This window comes from Microtus pennsylvanicus, chromosome 14 (genome assembly GCF_037038515.1).
Source record: "Microtus pennsylvanicus isolate mMicPen1 chromosome 14, mMicPen1.hap1, whole genome shotgun sequence".
Lineage (NCBI taxonomy): Eukaryota > Metazoa > Chordata > Mammalia > Rodentia > Cricetidae > Microtus > Microtus pennsylvanicus.
Genome location: NC_134592.1, coordinates 28942196 through 28959306, shown reverse-complemented (window position 1 = coordinate 28959306; position 17111 = coordinate 28942196). Strand labels below are relative to the sequence as shown.

Here is a 17111-nt window from a genome sequence, read left to right as displayed (position 1 = left end):
TATTTGCCTTTCCCTAAAGGGCTAATCCTGGTATTAAAAAAAATATTGAGTTAGGCCAGGGCATAGGGTTACACAAGAGCCACTGGAGCATGAAATCCCAGGAACAACGTGATTCGCCGAGAAGCCCCGGGGAGCTGAACCTACACCGCCCGCCAAGACCTGCCCAGCCGCGGGCGCATGGGCAAGGCGGGTGCTCTGAGCGAAACTGGGGAGAAGGCAAGGGAAGGGCGGGCATAGTGGTTGGTGTTGGCACAGTGGCGGAAAGAACGATCCGGTCTCTGGCTGTTTTCTTCCTGGAGGGGCGGAGACCAGGGAGGAGAAGAAAGGCGCGGGAGTTGGGGGTAGTCGTGTCTAGTTCCTGCCTCCCGGCATTCTCTTCTTGCCAGAATGCCAGAGCATGGGGGAGCCCCGCACTGCCCTCAGCAATAGCTGGTGTGTATTTTACTCCTCTTCCTCCAGCCCCCCCCCCCAAAAAAAAACCTGGAATGAGCTGTCCAGGGAAACGGGCCTAGAGGGAAAAGAAGGAGTAAAAGAGCCAGACAAGAGTGCTGTTCATTGATTCAGTTCGTACAAATATCCAAGTCCACAACAAGGGAGCTGGAGTGGAAGGGAGGCTTGGAGTAGGCGGGACGTCGTCGTCAAGGTGGCCGGTGGCTGTAAAGACCACAGGTGTACCATCTCCAACCCTCCACTCCATCTGCGAGCCTGGGCCTCAGTGGGAGGTTCCCTCCCGTCTACAATAATCAGGGGATTTCCACTTTACTGCTCGGGCTGCCGAAAGGTGTGGTCACTGAGCAGGAAGCTCCTCCCAGGTCCTGGCCATTCTTGGATCCAGGTTGGTATAGGGCAGCCATCACTTCTTGTTTTGAATGGGTCCTTGGGCCAGGACTTCAAATATTTTTACTTGCCTGTGCTGAATAGTTCAACCTGTAACTCAGGGAGAGAGAGAGAGAGAGAGAGAGAGAGAGAGAGAGAGAGAGAGAGAGAGAGAGAGAGAGAGAGAGAGAGAGAGAGAGAGAAAGAGAGAGGAGAGGCGGGTGCTGGGTACATATTTATATTATGCTGTTCACCTTGGACTTGGCTGACCTTGAGCAAATCATTTGCACATCAGGTTCTGAGTAAAACTGAAATAATTACTCCACTTCCTTTGCCTGCTTCATTGGTCTGTGTGGATGACATCGCATTATAATATGTTTAATAAAACGTAAGAGATTATTAACAATAACTGACATTTGTCAAGGGCTCCAAAATGCATTTCCAGACATTATGTCACCAAGCCTCACACAAGCCTGTGAGGTAGGTGTTTCTTTCATCGGCCTTTTGTGCAGGTGAGGAAAGCTGAGCCAGAGGTGGTCCAGAGTTAGCAAAAAAGCATCCTTCGTGTGCCGTAAAACTGGCATTCACTTTCACCTTAAGGGCCTGCTAGTCCTTTAGGGGTCCCAGATGCTTCTAAGAAACCGAAACAAGAAGGTAAAACCCTCTGCCCACAGGAACTTACGGGTTAATGCCCCAACTGTCTCAGTAGCTGCAAGGTTGGCTCGAAATCCGCAGTGGTTGTTTGGGAGTTAAAAATCAATCACTATTGAGCTTTGACCAAAACTGAGTAGCCACTGCTTCCTGGCAATCCCCAAACACCTTTCTTTTTATCTCTTTGGTTTTCTGTGCCCTGGCCCCAGGCAGAGGTGACAGAGGAAAATCTGAAGTGCTCGTCCTCGCTGAAAGGATGGAGAAGCAGAAGCGTCTCCAGCTGCCCTCAAGACATTTGCAAGATGTACGCATCTGGGACTAAAGAATACAGCTGGGTGGTGAAGTGGTACCTAGCACCAGCAAGGCCCTGAGTTGGAGCCCCAGCACCAAAGGAGAAAAGGCTGGAGAGTCCAGTGAATCGTGTAGGGGAAGGAGCAAAATAAGGAGCGTGGATTTTTGTTGTGGAAAAGGCCTCCTTGTAGAACTGGAAGTTATATCCCCTTTGTTCTTACCTATGTGTGCTGAAACTTGCCTGGCCCACGGCCTGCAGGGTTTCAGCATATTAGCCCCCTGCCTTTCGCTCAGTTATTTAATAATTTACCTAGAGAGCACTCACCTGCCCCTAGCTGAGGGTAGAACCTAGGGGCCTGGTGCATGCCAAACAGTGCTCTATCTCCTAGCCCCTTTGCTGTTTTTATACTAGGTCCTGAGAGGTTGTCTAGCCTAGCCTTGAACTCATCCTGTAGCCCAGACAGGTTTTGAACTTGTAGTCCTTCTGCCTCAACTTCCACAATGGCTGTGGACTGGTCAGGCCCTGTTCTTAGCACTTTCTGTCTCAGTGCTGGGAATGGGAAGATGAAATAAGCCAGAATGGATCCGGCGCGGAATCGAGAAGCTTCCATTTTCTCCTAGGTGTCCTAGTGTCCTGATGCAGTCAGCCCCCGAAGCCTTAAGAGGCAGCGGTGCTTGTTCAAGGCTCCCTGCAGCAGCATAACTGGCTCCGAGGCCATCTGTTTCTTCTCTTGAGCTTTGGTTTCTCACCCGTCAGATGTCCATCTTAAATCATGTTCTTCCTCCAGAACCTCCCTCTGAGATCCTGTCTGTAAGGCTGGAGCCTGGAGCATTGTAAAAGAGGCCAGCGCTGACCTAGATCGCTTGCAGACTGAACCCTTCCAGGGGAAAGAGGAAAGCTAGCCCTGATGCTACACTCTGTCTTTTCCTTGGAAAGTGTCCTCTGGATGACCAGCTTAGCAACTCCGGGCTGGAGTGACAGACAAAGCAAGGACTGCCTCTCGCCCAAGGAGCTGGAGCAAGACAATAGCACAGTAGGGTCCTTCCTTCTAGGCTCTTCTAAAGAGACGAGGATTTCCCCTCCCCAATTCCTGGTGTGTGTGTGTGTGTGTGTGTGTGTGTGTGTGTGTGTGTGTGTGTGTGTGTGTGTTAGGGCAGGGATGACCATGAGAACTCAAAGTTGTTAGGGATTTATTTGGTGCGCTTACTTTTTTTTTTTTTTTTTTTGTCGTTTTGACCAATTTGGAAAGAAAGAGGCAATGGCCTCCTCTTTAGAAAACAAAACTAGGCAGGAAGTGTGCAGGACCTAAGTGGCGGGGACTGAGGGTGTAATTACAAGTTTTTATTCAGTATTTTCATGTAATTAAATCCAAAGGGAAGCGAGCCTGGCCCTGGCTTCTTGGATGCAGGGCAGACCAGAGCTGCCTGTGTGTTGAAGCTGGAAGGCAAGCGGTGAGGAAGAGGCGGACCTCTCACCTTTCTTCTTATTTTTACATTCGTTTTCCAAAAGGTAGCCTATCATTCATCTTTTATTCGGAGCCATTGCGCTCTCCTTGGTGACATTTCCCAGCCCTGCCTGCGCAGCCTTCTAGGCACCGCTTTGATTTCCGCCCACTCTCTGCCCCTTCCCACTTTTACACATTGCCGATTTCTGCCTGGTTGCTCAAACAATATCCCCGCCGCAACATCCACAGCCTGCCTTCTTGCCTCCGGAGTTTCGATCCCAGCAAATAGTGGGATCCTTTTGTTTTGCCCTGAGTCTGTTTTTCCCCGTTATGCTTTATAATACGCGCTACAGCGCTCCTCCCCCCCCCCCCCCCCACTCGGCTTTCTCTAACAACACTGCCTCGGTTTCCCTTTCTCGCAAGCAAGGTTCTGCGCACACTCGCTGGGGGATGGGGTTGTGTAGCTTTGCAGATGGTCCGAAACGGTGGGGAGCAAGGGTTTCACTCTCCTCCCCCTCCTTTGAGCCTTCGGTGGCCCAGTGACGTGCCCTGGGCATTGGGGACTGGCAGCAAGAAAGGATCCACTGTCTACTCACATTCTTAAGGGCAGGAAACCTGACCCACCCCTAAACCACTGGTCCGGGAGGAGGGGCACTTGCATTTCTCCAGGAAGGCGGGCCTCGCGGTGGTCCCCCCCCTCCACTCACGCCTACCCCCACTCCCATGCCCGCAGATTACCTCCCAGCAGCCCCCTTCACCTACTCTTCCCAAGAACAGATTGTTTATCAGAACGGGCAGCCAAGAAGCCTACTCCTGTTTCTGGCCTCTGCCAAAGATTAATCACACTTGGGAACCTCACAAAACTTGACTGTCGGGGCGGGGCAGCGAGAGAGGGGGATAGTTAAAAAGGAAAGACCAATGAATTTGACATTTGACATTTGACAAGCTGACCAAATGGGGCTACTGACACCTCTTTCCTTCTCAGCCTAAAGGCCCGAATTGTATTTCATTCCCACTCCCTCTCCCCCACCCACCCACCCCCTCTCTTTCTCCGAGTCCCCCTCCTCTTTCAACTTCATATCTGATGCTTTAATAGTACTGACTTGCTTTTAATTCTTATTAACAGCCTCAGCTGGGGTGTGAGTCTCTCTCTCTCTCTCTCTCTCTCTCTCTCTCTCTCTCTCTCTCTCTCTGTGTGTGTGTGTGTGTGTGTGTGTTGGGGCCTAGCAAGACACACTCACAAACTGGACTGCCTGACAAATCCCTTCTTTTCCTTTTCATCCTTCTCTTTGAAATGACATCAAGACGGACTGGGGGGAGGGGGGGAGTGCTGGGTGATGAAGGAGAAGGCATGGAAAAAAAGAGGGAGGGGGGAGTAATTTATGTGCTTTTCTAAGACGGCCAGTAAAATTCCTAAGGGAGAATGAATGCCAAAATTGACTGTCTTGGTGGATTTAGACCCAGTCGTCAGGGTGAATCATGTCAGGGCTTTGCCCTAGACCTGCAGCCTGGAGAGGGGACAGGCACAGAAAGCATCCCTGCGGCTGGGAGGAGCCTTTCTGAGCCGGGGAAGGGATGGCTGGCTGTTCACTCTCACCAGATTCCTCTCCATAGGATTTGCTTTTCTGTAATTCATTGCAAGATGGATTTTTTTTAAGGCTCTGATAAAGAAAAGCAAGGGATAGAAGATTCTCTATTAAACATGACCCCCTAAGGGAAGGTGCAAACCCATTTGATTCAAGATAGAGATATCTCCACCCCAGATTCCCCCTCCCCTTTGCTTTGCAACTCAGCAGACAGCAGGTTAGCAAAAGGTAATAAATAGTCCTCCCACAGCAGGGTCTGGACTAGTGAAAACAGTTTACTGAAATTAATGGGCCTCACTTGAACCAAAACCTCCACTTTGGAATTAATGCCAGACATAGTTTTCCTGAACTCCATCCAACCGCCTAAGCGGCAGACAATTTTTGTTCTATTTGTGCAGGAAATAAAGCCCAAGTCCTTGATCTCAGCGTAGATTTTCATGTAAAGAAAAAAAAATTAGCACAGTGAAAATTGTGCCAGTTCCCATTTTCTGCCAGTAGAAGCCCGGGTGCTCCGGGTGCTCTTGGGTGGTGCATGGTCAAAGTTATCTGGTAAACTTTCCATTGAAAAGCCACGTCCCAATTCCCTCCCCGTCTCTGGCTTCTGAGCTTTCATCGTGACATCTGATAGAGGCAAGAAAGCTCCAGGAACAGTTCAGCTCTCAGTAACAACCCCCTTCCCCACGGCTTAGAAAAGCTGGATGTGGACATTTTGTATTCTGTTTGCAAGACTCCCCCCACCCCGTGAAGCTCTAAGCCATCCATCCATTCAGCGTCGTCCTCCCCACCCCACCCCCGGCTCCATTCTCTACCGCACCCAGTACTTAGGGTGTCCCTGGTTCTGAGCTTTTTGTTTTTATTAATGTACCTTTTTTTTTTTAAGGTTAAAAGGCACATACACTATGTGCCATCCAGTGGTTACCGGGTTATGGCAGGTACAGCGGGAACCCGGTGTCAGAGTCTGAACCCACCCTAAACCCCCATTATTGAGAAAAGCCCGGTCGTGGGCAGCCGGTGTTCTGGTTCTCATTGTACAGTCTGCACTGGTGACACAGGACATGTGGAAAATTTTGAGAGCACTGCGGTGAATGGTGTGGAAGAGGGGGGGAGCGTGAGCAGGGGGAGAAAGAGGAGGGGAGGGAGCGAGTTACTTTTTAGCTTCCGCTAAGTACTTGGCAGCTCGCCAAGCCCGGAGGATTCTGGGAAGTGAAAACCTCCCCAGTATAAACTGCCAGCTTTAAGCAGCCCTGACAGTTCTGCTCCTTCCAAACTTGGCAGCCGTTCAAAGTGCTCTTTCATTTGAAATGCTGGAAGCCTGCCATGTGCAATGCAGATTTGCGGTGCCTGTGCGCAGAAGGAACTGATAAATGCCGTTGCAGTTGCCATGGGGACAGGAGGCTATCAGAATGGCCTTGTGATCCGCAGCCTCTCAACGCGGCAGGCTCTCCCGCCCGCCCGCCCGCCCGCCAGCCCCTCCTCCTTCTAGTCAGTGAGATGGTGAAATAAATGTTCTGGAAAAAGGTTAACCCTCCCGGCTCTGGCTTGCAAACTGAAAGAAGGTTAACCCCTTAAGACTTCCCCGGTCCTAAATGCTTGCCAGAAACATAGAGCTGAACAGCATCTTTGGGGCGGGGTGGGGGTGTTATCATCCCTCTCCCACCCCCGAGTCCTTCTGCTCCCCGGAGGCTTTTCGAAAGCTGTGTTTTTAATAGAGCTTTTCAGCAAGCCCAAGTGGAAGGCTTTGAGTCATCAAAACCCGGATGTAAACACAGCAGCCCTACATTCTGCACAGTTTGCGTGTATTCTATCTTTTTAATAATATTTAGCTGGCAACTTAAAACTGCAAGCATGCCAGATATTTTAGCCAGCCACTTACATCATGCAGCCTCCATCTTAGGGAGAGTAGTTGCCTGTCCTTGCCTTGATTCTCAGGTCCCCGCCCCACACGGCAGGCAGTCGGGGGTTTTGAAGGTATCTTGTTGCAGTTTAGCAAATCCAGTCAGTCCCTTAGAGCGTGACATCAGTTTGGGCAGCAAAGATAGAGGATAGGTTCCTGTCAGAGACGAGACATTGGGTGAGTCAAGGTGAAACAGATCTGTCATCTACGCCGCAATTTCAGGTGACTTCTCGTGAGGGTGCACTAGCCCGGATAATCACCGCGCCTCCCCCCCCCCCCCCGCCCCCCATCTTGCACAAGCTGCCATTTGAAACACAGCCTGATTCAATGTACAGAAACAAAACAGTGTGTTCAAGATCTGGTATATTTTCAGGTCTGTAATGCCAACTCTCCGGGTGGCCTGTTTAATAGGGGAAAAAATTAAATCCCCCAGCCAAGGCCTATGGAAACCAAGGAGGGTTAGTGATTTATTTAGGCTGGGGTGGAAAAGGTGAGCAGTATTTCTTTTTTGTTCACTATTTCCTGAAGGCTTCCTAGACATAAACCTTCATTAACATCCCAGAAAGGGGACATATTTTTCTCTGTGGTTTTCAATATTTTCTGCTAAATATATCCAGCGAACTGTTTATCCAGGGCATCAGCTTTCAGACCTTTATGTACTTGTAACACCTTGAGACTGTCCCTGGGAGCGGGGCGGGTGGTGTACAATCTTTAAAGAGGATTTTACATACTGGGCATCCAGGCACAGGGGCCAGTTGTACTTCCGTCTTTCTGTCTAATGAGGTTTCAAGCAGGGGTAAGAGTCAAAGACGGTTTTTGTTTTGAAGCTTGGGAAGACTGCCACAGAATGTGGGGCCAATCTAGGTATTCCTTCCTACTGTGTACACTGTCATGGAAGCCCACACAGGCAAAAGACTAGACCTGTCCCATTTGGTGGAACTTAACCTGCAGTGCCTTGAGCTTGACTCTCTGGGTGTCTGTTCATGATTGGTTTTTTGTTGTTGTTGTTGTGTTTTTTTTTTTTTTTTTTTTGGTCAGGGTCATGTGTTTGAATCTCAGTGGAATTTTCTGATTCCTGAATACCGCCTTCCAAATAAATAATCAATAAAAGCCATCTGTTTCACCTTGCTAGCAGATCCAGAATTGAAGGGTTAGTGTTCAAACATAATTTTAAAGAGCAATCTGCCCTTGAGACATCTCAAGATGGTTCTGGCTTAGAATTACGCTGGAGCTGAGGAAGAAATCAGGTGATTCAGAACCCCCTTTCCCCAGACGGTCCAGGCAGCTGGGTTTTTGGCTCTTGCAGCTGCTAAGCTTTGGCAAGCTAAGAGCATATCCGTGGCGGTGATTCCTTTCCCAGGTTGACGGACGTGTTTCTGTACTGAGCACAGCCAGGTTTCCTGACTATGCGTGAATCAGAGGCTGTATTTTTAACTTGTAGCTGCTGGTGATAGCTTTAAATGGGAGGCAGATCCTGACTTGTCCTGTCATCAGGGTCCAGAGATAAAGAATCTGTCTGAAGTCCTTGTCACTTATAGCTTGGGCGTGTTCATTTCACGTTATCATCCTGACAGCCACAGCCACTTGTCCCAAAAGGCAAAGGGTACCATGGTCACCCTTCAGCGTTGTCCTTCCCAAGTCCTCGTGATGTCTGCTTATTTGCTGACTTCTGGGAGAAGAATTAATTGTAAATGGCAATCCGGAGTCCCAGGGTGCCTTCCCAGAGAAGGCAAGCACCAAGATTCCAAAATATTTGCCTTGGGACTGTCTGCACTCTCCTCTGCTATAGCAAGAGCAATCCCTGCGGGCAGCCTGTGGTGTGGCCTCTCCTATGCCAGGGTGGTGGTGGGGAGCCAGATCCCAGAAATCCATGGGTTAGGAGGTCGGTGGGACTAGTTCAGGAGCGTCTGAGGAAACAATTCCCTTTTGTTTTGTTGTCTGCCATGTGACCAGAATGCTGCCAGCTAATTTTAACCCCACCAAAGGACTGCTGGAGAAAAAAAAAAAAAAAACAAAAAAAAAAAAACAACCTATCTTGCATCTGGAGAGACTCTGCGGCTGGATAAAAGCTTTCTCAGCCTGCGTTCTTCCTGTTTCACTTTCCAAACTTGCATTATCGGTAACCTGAAAAATGATGAGTTTCACCAAATTCCTGGATATTGCACAAGAGAACAATGAGACTATTTCGGGGGTTGTGAGTGTGTCTGGCACAGGCCCCGGAAGCCATTGTTTTCTGAAGGGAGAATGTTTTCCGATTTCCCGGTGCTTTCCTCCTAGGGTCTCAAGGGCTCAGGGGTTACTGTCATGGGTGGGGGCAAGTACAGCTTCCATGGGTAACCCTGTAGACTGTACTCTGAAGGGACCGGTATAGGAAGTGGCTGGTCAGACCAGTGGAGTAGGGAACAAGGAGAGCTAAGGGGGGCATATTTGGAAGTGGGACCGACAGCAGGAGGGAGAAAGAAGACACAAGTCAGTCTATCACTGTTTGACCTGATTGTCTCCTGGGACAGAGGCCACCTCTTCTTCAGACTCACGTTCAGGCCCTGGAATGGAATGAAGACTGCAGGAGGCTCCTCTCTTTGGAGAATGGAGTCTCTCTCATCCTTGTCCTGACCAGGCCCAACCTTGCTTAGCTAAGATGAACATATTCAAGGTAGTATGGCTGTAAATGAGGATGGACTCCCAAAGCTTTCCCATGGCTATTAACTGTTGCTGTATGTCTGGGTGGCCGTCAGTCCCAGGCAGAAGGCACAGACTCTCAGAAATCCAGATTAATCAGCCAGCACGGAGCCAGCCAGCCAAGTAGAGAAGCAACTTCCATTAACCCTACTCTGCAGCCCCAGATGATAATATCAGGGCTCCAGCATCCCCTGCCCTGCCACCCCAACCAGGGGAACTTGGTGACAGTTGAGCTGACAGCAGCTGAGGGCCTCAGCTGCCTAAAAGGCCCCTTGCTCAGCTCTGCCCCGGCTGGCCAACAGCCAAATATGTAAAGGACTCTAGAGAGCCTCCCAGGCCTCCTTCCTCCTCTGAACCCTGAACCCACAGGCAGGGACACCAGTTTTGGGAGGGCAGGGCTTTTACAAGGAGACTGACACTCACTTTTCTGCCTCTGGCAAAGTCATTGTCACCTCCCAGGAGTAATTCTCCAGAGCCATTGGCAAATTAAGGGTGTGTGTGTGTGTGTGTGTGTGTGTGTGTGTGTGTGTGTGTAGCAATGAATTTATTTGGCTTACATTGAGGGCATGGGTAAAAGATACTTACATGAGTGTGGGTGACCCCAAAACAGCTGCAAAACCCCACCCCATCAAGGAAGTCTCACCCCATCATTCATTGGAGTCTCACTGTCAGTTAACTAACCTTGCTCTTCCTACAGACGCTAACACGTAGCGAGACCACTCCTACCATCTTGCAGGTTTTGAGACAGGGTTTTCCTCTGTAGATCAGGTTCCTCCCTCAGCCTTTGAGACTTTGAATTCTAAATTTGCACCACGGAGTCCCGAAGGGGGCAAATCTCCAAATTAAGGTTCTGTTTACTGTGTTGTTGCACAGACTTATCTTTTTTGTTTGCATTCTGTTGTGTTGAAGATTGATTGAGCCCAGGGCTTCAGGCATGCTGGGAGAGGCTACCATGGAGTTACATTCCCCAGCCCCAGAAGACTTGCTTCATGCAAGACATTGTGCTTTTTTAAAAATAATAATAATAATAGTAATAATATATTTATTTATTTTTAAAATGTATTTATTTTATGTGCATTGATGTTTTGCCTGCATATATATCTGAGTGAAGGTGTCAGATGCCCGGAACTGGAGTTACAGATAGTTGTGAGCTGCCATGTGGGTGCTGGGAATTGAATGCAGGTCCCCTAGAACAGTTTGTGTGCTCTTAACCTCTGAGCAGATCTGAGTTCAGTTCTAGTACCCATATCAAATGGCTCACAGCTGTCTAAAGAATGCCTTCCTCCTCTGGCCTCTGTTGGCAGTATGTGCACACACACACACACACACACACACACACACACACCTACCCACCCACGGACACATACACATAATTAATATATCTTAAAAAGCAGTAGAAAAAACCCTAAAGCTCATGAATAAGTGGAAATATTTTTGAATCTTCCCAAAGAAATATTTGAATTTCACTTTTTGCATTGCCAGGTGGTCCAAGGACGAGGTGGAGGGTTGGGGGGTGGGATTCAGGCTGACCACCCTGCCTATAATCTTTGCAAGACCTCCTAGAATGCTGTTGTCCCTAAGTCAACAGCCCACCCTGCCTGTGGGCTGTAGAGACTAGCCAGCGTCAGCTCCAGGGCTTCCGGGTTTCTAGACTTCCGCCGGGCCCTCAGCTGTCAGGAGGCGCGTCCCTCACTTACCTCGCAGCCCTAGGATTCCTGGCAGTTTCGTAAGGCCACAGCTGGAATGCAGCTGCTGGGGGTGGAGCGAGCAGAACCCTTGGTAGGTCAGCAGGGTGAGCGAGGGCCCGGATTGTTGGAAGGTTGGGAAAGTCCTTCCCTGAGCCAGAACTCAGGAATGTGCTGGGGCCTCTGCTGAGAAAACTTTCCAGATTGGGGAGGGGGGGGGGGATAGGGGAAGCTTTTGCCTTCTGGGTAGATTTTTTTTAATTGCCCCAGGGAGGTCGACTGTTTTGAAACTGTCTTTTTAAAAGAAGCCATGTGAATGTTTAAATTGCCCTGGAAACATCCTCCCTTTTCTGTCCCTACCATTGGAATCTGTCCGGCTGAGCAGTAATCAACAGGGACATTTGCCTTGGGGTCTCTCTTCCTTCGCCTCTCTAAATGTTTAAAAACTTATTGTTGTTGTTGTTGTTATCTTTAGTTCGGGGAAACTTTTGGATGCTTTCCAGGCTGCAGCTATAGAAGTTTCCAGGAAAATGGAAAAGCAACATTAGTGTTATGAGTCTGTCTGGATCCAGGGCCAGACGTGTTTTATAGAGTGCCTGCAAGAGGGGCAACCAGGTCCTGGGAAAGCACCCAGCCAGGCAAAAGGGCAGATGCTGCCACACATACCTGAGAGCATCCTAAAGCCCTGAGACAAACATGGAGTTTAGACGGCCTGCCTCTTCTCCACCGTAGAGGCAGGTGGGCCAGACACACAGTTTTGGGCACTCACAAAGCTCGTCACCTAATCCAAAAGGCTACATATCAGTGTGTGCACACACCAGGTGCCAAGGTGGCAGGGCCCATTGAAGACAGAAGAAAGGGAGGTCCTGTTTTCAAGGAGTATGCACCACGCAGCCTGCTTCATGGGCAAAGAGACGAAACCTTCAGAGGCTTCTGATGAACCTGGCTCCTGCCAGGCAGTGTCTCCTTACCTGCTCTGTTAGTTTAACCATTGACTAGCAACCAACAACTATCAAGGTTCTTTAGTTTAGTTTTGTTTTTTTTTGAGACAAGCTGTTCTGGAACTCACTCTGTACCCCAGACTGGCCTCAAACTCACAGAGATCCACCTGCCTCTGCCTCCCGAGTGCTGGGATTAAAGGCGTGCGCCACCACTCATCTCTATTTTACAGGTAAGAAAACAGACTCAGTGGTTAAGGAATGCATCTCAGAATGCCCAACTGGTAGGCAGTAGGAAAAATCTGAATTCAGCGTTAATTCTGCAGACAGACCTGGGTTTGAGTCCTGATTCACGAGACACGCGTTTTCTATCAAGCTTCTGCACCACCAGGTGTTCTCAGCGGATTTCCTATGGTAAACGTGCCGAATATCATCAGCCATTTCCTATAAATACCCTAAAGCCTTGTTACCTCTTTGCAGTAGGAATTAAATAAAAAAGCAAGCTTTCCTCTAGTAGAGGACTAGACTACAGTAAGCACAGATGCTTTAGCACCGGTAGACTGACCAAGGTACTGGTCATCTTGCACATCACCACCTTCTCATGACCCTGCACAGGCATCCTGGCTTTGGCTCCCGCAAGACCTGGTGCCAAGCCTGGCGGGCACCCCCCTGTTCTTTCCCGTTAGTATCTAGCCTCGATAGACCACTCCCATTCACTTGGGTTTATTACAGTGGTCCAGAAATCATCCGTAGCAGATACCTGCCTGCCTGTTTAACAGTCTTCCAGGTGCTCTACAGGATGAAGACCAAGCCTTTAGCCCGGATCACAGGGCTCGTGGGAAACCGCCTTCAGTTTTTTTCTGCTTTCCCTCCTCCTCCTGACCTCACTACTGTCTGACTATATTAAATCCCTCTTTGTTCCTTGCGTGCGATGTAAACTTTCGCACCCTTGCCTTTCCGTGGCTTCTCTCTGCCTGGAAGAATGTTTTCCACTTTAACTTCCTTGAGCAGACTTTAAACAGCCTTCAAAACTCAGCTGTTTGGCTTTTTTTTTTTTTTTTATTTTTTTGGTGAAACTGATTTCCAGCATTTCCTGGCTTTGTGCTTCAGTGGCAATCCATGAACATCACAAAGAGACTCCCTCACTGGGGACTCTTTGAGGTTCAAGGCTGGGGCATGCCGTTCTATTGCCAAGTCCACCTAAAAGGCCCTCAAAACATACTACGCAAATAAATGAATCAAAAGTATTTTTTCTTCTCTCTCTTTCTCTCTCTCATTCTCTTTTCTATTTTGAGAAAAGATCTGTCTAGTTTTGGCTCTTCTAGAGCTTGCTCTGTCGACCAGGGTGGCGTCAAGACTCACAGAAATCCTCCTGCCTTTGCTTCCTAAATTCTGGGATTAAAGGCAGGTACCACCGGGTAGTGGTGGTACACACTCTTAGCCCCAGCACTTGGGAGGCAGAGGCAGGCAGATCTCCTGGTTCAAGGCCGGCCTGGTTTACAGAATGAGCTCCAGGACGTCCAGGACTATGTAGATTCTGTCTGGAGGAAAAAACTTACCTTCTGGCTTGTTAGGGTAATTTTCAACTTTTGTTTTCGAATCTCCTGTGTTCCATACTTGCCTCAAACTTGCTATAAGGCCAAGGATAACTTTGAACTTCCGATCCTCCTGCTTCTACCTCCTTTACTGCTGGGCTTACAGGTGTATACCACCACATGCTGTTTATAAATGTGAACTTTTATAATATAAAAGTCTTATTATTAGTAAAATGATATATGTATTATTTAGACCCTCCTTTGATTGGGTAAAATGTTGGAACATTTTACTCAAAAATCATATAAAAGAAAGAAAAGAATACAGTAGAAAGAGCGGCTTCTGTGGTGGCCCATGCTTTTAATTCAAGCACTGGGGAGGCAGAGGAAGGCAGATCTCTTGGTTGGTTCGAAGCCAGCCGTGTCTACAGAGTGAGGTCCAGGACAGCCAGAGCTACACAAAGAAATCCTGTCTCAAAAAACAAAAACAAGGGGCTGGAGAGATGGCTCAGTGGTTAAGAGCATTTCCTGCTCTTCCAAAGGTCCTGAGTTCAATTCCCAGCAACCACATGGTGGCTCACAACCATCTGTAATGAGGTCTGGTGCCCTCTTCTGGCCTGCAGGCATACACACAAACTGAATATTGTATACATAATAAGTAAATAAAAAAAAAAAGGAAGAACTGGCTCTTGGTTCAAATCCTAACAGAGCCTCTTGTTATGCCTTTACATCATTAACCCATCTGTTTTGGTTTTCAGTTTCCTGCCTGTGCGTGGCTCCAACAATAATTACCGACGTGGCAGACATGCTGAGCCCCTAAGAGTCACTCTGGTTAGTATAGTTAATATTCATGTCAGCTTGATAGATTTAGAATCACCATGGAAACGTTTCTCTGGGTGTGTCTCTGAGAGTACTTCTAGGAAGGTTTAATTTCTAGGAAGCATTTATTGGGTTCTCTGCTTCTTCCTGACTGCAGACACTCTGTGACCAGCTGTCTCCAACTTCTGCCTGAACCCACCTGTCATGATGGACTCTACCTTGGAGCCCCAGCAAGGTGTAAGCCAGGCATGCTGGGACCTGTAGTTCCAGTACTCGGGAGATAGATTCAAGAGCAGTAGGAAGATCAAAATCACCATGGAGTTCAAAGCCAGCCTAGGCTACATAAAACCCTGTCTCAACCCAGCACTTGAGAGGCAGATCTCTGAGCTCCAGGCCAGCCTGGTCTACAAAGCGAGTTCCAGGACAGCCAGAGCTGTTACACAGAGAAACCCTGTCTTGAAAAACTGAGAAAATTTAGTCTCCTTTCTGTGCCAAAAACAAAACAAAACAAACAAACAAAAAACCTGGCCAGAGTTAAACATCCCAGGCACAAGCCTTCCTAATTGCTGGCGCCCCGCTTTCAAAGCATGGTGGTCCCTGGTCACCCTGGGGCATGGAAGGGCTGCCACAGGATGAAGGGGAATGTGTTGTGTTGTTCCAGCAGAAGGTTCCATTTGGAAATTGACCTACAGTAGGAGGAGAAGCAGAGACTCCCACAAACCACTGCGGCCTTAAGGAGGTCTGCTTCTGGGTCTGGTGTGTCCAGAAACAGCTCGCCCTTTAGCTGGCTGACCACAGTCTCTACTTCTCAGATCCGGGAGCTCAGCGTCTTCAACCGTGGCCACGCCACGGCTTCACAGTCTTGTGCACAGCCGTAGCAACGGGGAATGGGCACTTTGTAGAGGATGCCGTGGAACCAAATCACCCTAGGGTGAGGGTGGCCCACCTAATGCACGAGCCAGGAGGGAACCTGGAGGACGGGAGCTCTGAGGTTGCCTTTTCAAAGTGCGTGGCACCTTAGAAGTCTGTCCCCGATTCCCGTCTGGTGGGTTTCCCACGGCAATTCTTCCCACCAAGCGCTAACAGTATTTCATTCAAGATGCCACACTCCTGTTAGCCACTAGGGGGTGATATAGCGACAAAGAGCAAAATCAGAGTAGAAAGAGTAGAAAGGGCCTCGGCGAGGATCTTTAGGCTTCTTTCACCTCAAAAAAATCCAGATATCAAGAAATGAAGTGGGAGGGAGAGTCTTTCACCTTTGAGTGTGGAACAACAGTGCCACAAATCTCTGGTCTAGACTAGAGGGGAAAAGGAGGCACGGCTGTTCAAATTATGGTGTTTGGCATGCCAGTCCTCTCCTTGAGCTCTGGTGTCCAAACTCAGTTGGGGATGAGGCAGTTAACAGAAAGAGAATAGGAAAGCACAGAGATAATTACAGGCAGGGTGGTGGTAGAGCACGCTTTTAATCCCAGCACTCGGGAGGCAGAGGCAGGCGGATCTCTGTGAGTTCGAGGCCAGCCAGGGCTACACAGAGAAACTGTCTTGAAAAACAAAACCAATAATAATAATAATAATTAATAATAATAATAATAAAATAAAATAAAGTAACAACAGAGAGGCAATGCCTCGAACTCAGGGAAAAGGCTCTGAGCTGGTGGTGGAATTTGACTTAAAGCTGGGCAGCGCAGGACCGGGTGGGAGTGGGGGGGGGGGTAGGAGGAAGTAATTCCTCACCCCTCCAGAACATGATCTACTAGGTCTAAAACAGACTTCCAAGAGTGTCTGGTACCAACCTTGCCTCTGCCTCTGCAGTACAGCAGCCTTAGGCAAGGCCATTTCCTTATGACAAGTTTTCTTTCTCTCCTAGTCAAACGGACAGGTCTCAGCCTGAGAACCCAAAGCCCTTCACCTCTCCTCTGGCCGACCTTCATCTCCCCAGGACACACCGCTAATGTGTACCAGGTGGCCGGAACTAACTCCAGCAGGATGTGCCCTCTGGAGCCCCAGGCGGGTGGCAACAAGGACCTGGCAGGCCTGCTCAAGGTAACACCTGGGAAGTTTGGGGGATGGTGACAAACCCAGAACGTGCAAGAACCGCTAGGGCATGACTGGGCAGGAGTCGGCTCTCTGAGAATCGTGGTTCTCGGCCAGGACCCTGGCCCAGGTCTCCTGGGTGGAGAAAGGTGAAGAAGGCGTCTAGGGTTGGACCCAGGTAGCTCTTATAAAACGGACACAAATAGTATGGAGTATCATCACTGTAAACACCGTAATATCAACATCTCAGATATTCAGTGAGAGGACGGGTTTCAAATACCTTGAGCAGGGTCTACGGTCGAGACCGAACCTCTCCAAAAATAATGGGTTCCCCCATCAGGAGGGGAGGCAGACAGTTTGGCCCATCCTAGGGAGGTGGGGGGTAGGGGGTTTCTAGAACACGATGCGTGCACGCCCCCTGCTGGCCGGGAGCGAAAGTCCCACTATTCGTTTGCGGTGGGGTAAATAGGTGCAGAGCGTCCACCAGCAGCCATAGAATACCCACCAGCTTCAGCCGCGTTAGACTTTGAGAGGAATGCAACGCAGGAGGCAGGTAAAATCCGATTTTTGGAGTCAGGTAGTTCTGGAGTCACTACGAGACTGAACGTTCATTCATTGGACAGAAACTGCTCAGAATACAGCTGTAAGCAGACCTGGCAATTTTTTTTAAATTTCATTTTAAATTATCATTTAAATTTTTATTATCATATAATTTTTTAAATTATCATTTTAAATGGATGT

At 48.9% G+C, this 17111-nt stretch overlaps 2 long non-coding RNA genes across 2 annotated transcripts in view; one reads left to right on the top strand and one right to left on the bottom strand.

Annotated features, from left to right (window-relative positions):
• Positions 1-832: 832 nt before the first annotated feature.
• Positions 833-11139, bottom strand: LOC142835273 (uncharacterized). The gene is made up of 3 exons (XR_012907769.1): positions 11060-11139; positions 6663-6839; positions 833-927 (listed from the first exon to the last, which is right to left on the bottom strand). It is a non-coding gene; the product is annotated as an uncharacterized LOC142835273 (long non-coding RNA).
• The window catches only part of LOC142835272 (uncharacterized), an 18437-nt gene continuing 12357 nt past the window's right edge, over positions 11032-17111 (top strand). The window contains exons 1-3 of the long non-coding RNA XR_012907768.1: positions 11032-11141; positions 14276-14348; positions 16204-16379. This is a non-coding gene — a long non-coding RNA (uncharacterized LOC142835272). The remainder of the gene's footprint in view (positions 11142-14275; positions 14349-16203; positions 16380-17111) is intronic.